Genomic DNA, 5,281 nt, shown 5'->3' on the forward strand with positions numbered 1-5,281 from the left:
TTTGATTCTTATGGAGGTCCGACAGAGGCAACCTTTTTCTCATAAGGTCTCTTCAATTTTGGACAATGAGTTTTCACATGTCCTGATTCACGGCAATAATAACAAATAATTTTTCTTTTCTCGGATTCATTTCCTTGCCTTTCATCATTTGTCCTTCCATAGTTTGGGGGTTTGTATGTTCGAACATGATTTCCTGGTCTTGGTACGGCAAGAACCGAGTCATCATCACACTTGGTGATTCTACTCTTGAGTCTATTTTTTTTCATACTTAGCTCTTCTATGGTGTCTTCTATCGAAGGCACCTTCCCTCGATGAAGAAGAATGAACTTGGTAGATTCGAACTCCGGTCTTAATCTATTAATAAATTGAAAAAAGTGCTCCGCATTTATTTGATTTTAGCGGAGTTCTATATCTTGTGGGCAATGCTACTTTGGTTCAAGAAGTGCCAACTCTTCCCATAACTCCGATAAGCCATTATAGTATTCTCTAATATTCTTGTCTCCTTAAACCATATTTCTAACTTTGATTTGTAAGTTGCACACATGTGCAATATCTTTAAGAGAATACATTCTCTTAAGATAATCCCAAGCATCATTGTCATGCTCAAATTTTGCAAGGTTTAAGCATTTCTTGATGTCCACACTAGATATGAGCCAAGACATAATCTTGGCATATCCTATTCTCCATTCTTTCTATTTTTTTTCGTAAGTCGCAATAGCTTTAATTTTTTTCACTTCCGTGAGAGGAATTTTTATCTCTCCTTCTATCTTTGTGAGGATTAGTCTAGGTTCCAAATCGGCCTCATCAACTAATCCCCACAAGCCCTTTCCCCATATAAGATGCTTCATGATAGAAGCCCATGTAACATAGTTTGATGGGCTTAATGGTGACATTATCGTTGTTATCCATTTTACAAGTATTGAGAAAAGAAATGACTAGGAGAAGAGTAAAGAAGAATATGGGAAAAGAGAGGACCAAAGACGGATGATGTGCACAAGAATTCCTCCAATCTCTCAAGCTTTAACACGATCACCACTTGTAAAGAACTTCACCTCTTTCTTTCAAAAAAAAAATTGTGAATGACACGCTTCCCAATGCACCAAGAAACCTTAGCTTGATCACTCCAATGGCTCTGATACCATGTAAGGAAATGAAGTCCACAATTGAATCTTCAAATGATGCTCATAACCAATCTCACAAAAGAACTACGAAGGTTCACAAATAGCATACACTCACAAGAACCACTAGGGTTCATACACCAAACTCAAAAAGAGTGCAAAGCAAATGGAAATAAAAAAGACTTTGATTCAAGTTGGAGAAAACCACACCCAAGAATACAAAATAAGAGGGGAGAATCCCCTATTTATAATACAAGAGAATGAGAGGGAAGAGGGAGTCGTTGGGCTCCCAACGGCTCTATTAAGAGCTATTGGGAGTCCAACGGCTCACTCTTCTTTGTGCTTTTTGACTTTGGTTTATGCTTTTTGACTTTGGTCAAAAAGCACAAAGGCTAAAAAAAGTCTAAAAAGAAACTAAAAAAGTAATTATCCTAACCCTAACTAGACTATGTAACTAAACTAAAAAAAGATTATATATGAGGGATGTATTACATATGAGATAAGATATGAGATTACAAATGAGATTACAAATGATAGTTTTCTTTTAACAAGTTCAAGTTTAATTTTTGTATAAATCTAATTTTGGGAATGAAAATGTTTTGAGTTTCAAAATTCCCAACACCTTTAATTTCAAGAGAAGTCCCATCCCATCGCAGTAGAAACAAAAGATGAAGAAATATTTTTTGAATATTCGGAAAGAGAATACATGTTTGGGGACATATGAAAAGACACACCTGAATCCAAAAGCCAAGAAGTTTTACCTGGAAGAGAGGAAGTAGACATGGCGGCTCCTGAGATGGCTCCCTTGAGGAGAGGTTGAAGTGCCTCCATAATTTGGTTTAGTGAAAGAGATCCAGTTGGAGAGGTCTCTTCCTTTTGCGGCTGAGAGGTGGTGGCCATGGCTAACGACTTCTTCCACTTGGGACAAACGAGTTTGATATGCATCAGTTCTTTACAAAAATGGCAAACAATTTTGCTATAATATTTTTTTCCACCTTGTCTACCATTTCCTCCTTGATTTTGATTTTTAAAATGAGGGGGACGATAGGCTCTTAAATTGTTTCCGGGCCTAGACACCGCATTGACCTCATCATTCTCTTCGAAATTGGATGGAATCGCAAGCACATTTGACCCTTGCTTACTTATACCCATACAGGTTTCTTCCCCACTTAATTTGGTGAGAACATCCTCAAGAGAAGGGGGAGTGAAAGATGACAAAAGAGAAGACTTTATTTGCTTAAATTCGGGCCTTAGCCCATTCAAAAAATTGAAGAAGCGATCTTCTTCTAATTGTTTATGGCGAAGTTCAATCGCCTCTCCACTCCATTTTGGTTCGAGCATAGCAAGCTCGTCCCAAATGGAAGAAAGATCGACGAAATATTACCTAATAGTCATTTCGCCTTGAAGAAGAGTTAAAGCCTTCTTTTGAAGGTAATATTTATGAGACAAGTCTCTTGAGGTATACATTTTCTAGAGATACTCCCATGCTTGAGAAACCTTTTTGAATTTGATAATATTTGCGTTGATTTTGGTCTCAACGGAAAAAAAAAATCCAAGACAATATTTTGAAATTCTTTATTTCCCATTCATCATGCTTCTTCGAATATTCCTCAAGGGCTTTGGTTCTTTCCTCTCATTCAAGGATCTTAATTTCACCTTTCTCCATTAAGGTGATTTTTTGTTTTGGTTTCGGGATTGTAATTTGCACATAATGTTAAAATGTAAACTGCAATATATATCTATATATATATATATATATATTATTTAATATTATTATATTTTCTTTTATTATTTTATTTTTCTATTTTTTTATTTTCTTTTTTAGCATCTAGTTTAATAGAAACTAGATATTTTGATCCAGTCAAGTTCCTGTTGGAACTTGACTGTGCAAGTAGCTGTTGGACTGTAGTCCAACAGCTATAATAAATGCTGTTGGACTATAGTCCAACAGCTATAATAATAAATGTTGTTGGACTGTAGTCCAACAACTATATTAAGAGACGTTGGAATCCAACGTCTCTTTTTGGAGAGCTCAAAATGAGCTCTCCTCTCTCCCATTTTTTTGTATATATAGGGGTGAACCCCTTCAATGTAAAGCACCATGCTTCTTAAGCATTTTGTTCATGAATAAAGTATTATTTATTTTTCAAGTGTTCTTCCCTTTATACCCTTTCAAGGGTCATGCTTGTAGTGTCTCCAATAGACACTTGTTTGTGAGTTATTTGTGCATTTGTTGAAGACCACCATTTTATTACATGGTATCAGAGCTACGAAATCCTTAGATCTTGAAGTGCTTCCGCCTCGATTTCCGTGCCACATTTACAAAAGGTGTTTCATCACCTTATTCTTGGCTCAAGAAGATTTGTTTGAAGAAAGGCGAACTTGTGCTACAAAAAAAAATTGGTTTTGTATCCTCTCTTATTCCTTTGTCTACTCTTTTTCTTTTCTTTTTATTTTTCTCTCTCTCCTCCTATTTATTCCTCTCTTACCCTTGTAAAAGATGGATGACAATGATAAGATCACCATCATTCCTATGAAGCTAAATGATACTAACTATGTAATGTGGGCTTCGATTATGAAGCACCACATTTGGGGAAAAGGTTTATGGGGTATAGTGGATGGTTCCGATTTGGAACCTAAACTATCTCTTACCAAGAAAGAGGGTGATAAAGAGGTTCCTCTAACGAAAGAAGAGAAGAGTAAGGCGTTAGCCACTTATGAAAAGAAATGGAGAGAATGGAGGATAGGGCATTCAAAAATTATGTCATGGCTCATCAATAGCATAGACATTAAAAAATGCTCTAGTCTAGCTAAGTTTGAGCATGCCGATAAGGCTTGGGAATACCTCAAAAACATGTATTCCCTTAAAGATATTGCACATGTATGCAATTTACAAGATAAAGTTCGGACAATGACTCAAAAAGATAAAACTATTCGAGAATATTATAATAAGTTGTCCGAACTTTGGGAAGAGTTGGCTCTTCTTGAGCCCAAATGGCATTGTGCCGAAGACATCGAGCTTCGCCAAAAGCAACTCGATATGGAACATTTCTATCAATTTGTGAATGGTCTAAGGCCGGAGTTTGAATCCACCAAATCGGCCCTTTTACATCGTGGAAAAATTCCTTCTATTGTTGATACTATAGAAGAGCTCACTATGGAGGAAAATAGACTTAGAAAAAGTACTCCAAAAGTTGATGATGACTCCGTTTTAGCTGTATCTAGACCGGGGAATCATACTCGTACTTACAAGCTGCCTCATTTTGGAAGGCAAAACGGCGACTTTGATAAAAGAAAAGTTATTTGTCATCATTGTCATGAACCGGGGCACTATAGGCCTCAATGTCCAAAGTTAAAAAGAAGAGAAGAAAAAAGAGTTGCATCTGAGTCAAAAGATCAAGATGCACCTGTGTCTATGGCTCAACTGATGGAAATCCTTCAACCTCTTCTCAATGGGGTATCCTCCTCAATCGAAGCCTCAACTGGAGCGGCAGTTGCATCTTTCTCCGGTCCAGGTAACTTTCCTTGGCTTTTAGATTCTGGTGCTTCTTTTCATATGACCCCAAATGTTAATAGTCTATCCGAATGTCTTAAAAATAACTCAAGTGTGTCAAAGGTTTTTACAGCCGATGGCACATCTCTCGAAGTAAAAGGAATAGGATGTTTTGAAAATCTTCAAAAATCCAAAAGATTTTTTATCCCAGAAGTTAGATATATCCCTAAACTTAATTTGAATCTCTTATCTGTCTCGCAAATATCTGATTATGGATGTAATATCTCCTTCTCTTCTCATGGTTGTTGGGTACAGGATCGCCAGTCAGGGAAGCTAATTGGGGAAGGCCATAGAGAAGGAGGACTTTATCACATGGACTTTTTGGAATTACCCAAGAATGCATTTTGTTATAATATTCAGAAATTAGAATTGGATTTATGGCACAAAAGGCTTGGCCATCCTCATATGTCTAAAATTCAATATTTTTCAAGTTTGGAAAAATTTGTAATTCTGAAAATTTTTCTTGTAAAGACTGCATTCTTGGCAAAATGAAAAGGTTACCATTTCTTAGTAGAACTTTTGTTTCCTCACGACCACTTGAGTTAATACATTCGAATGTTTGGGGCCCCGCACCAGTTATTTCCAAAGGTGGTTATACATATTATGTCAT

Source organism: Nuphar pumila, chromosome 10 (assembly GCF_984573655.1).
Source record: "Nuphar pumila chromosome 10, dmNupPumi1.hap1.1, whole genome shotgun sequence".
NCBI lineage: Eukaryota > Viridiplantae > Streptophyta > Magnoliopsida > Nymphaeales > Nymphaeaceae > Nuphar > Nuphar pumila.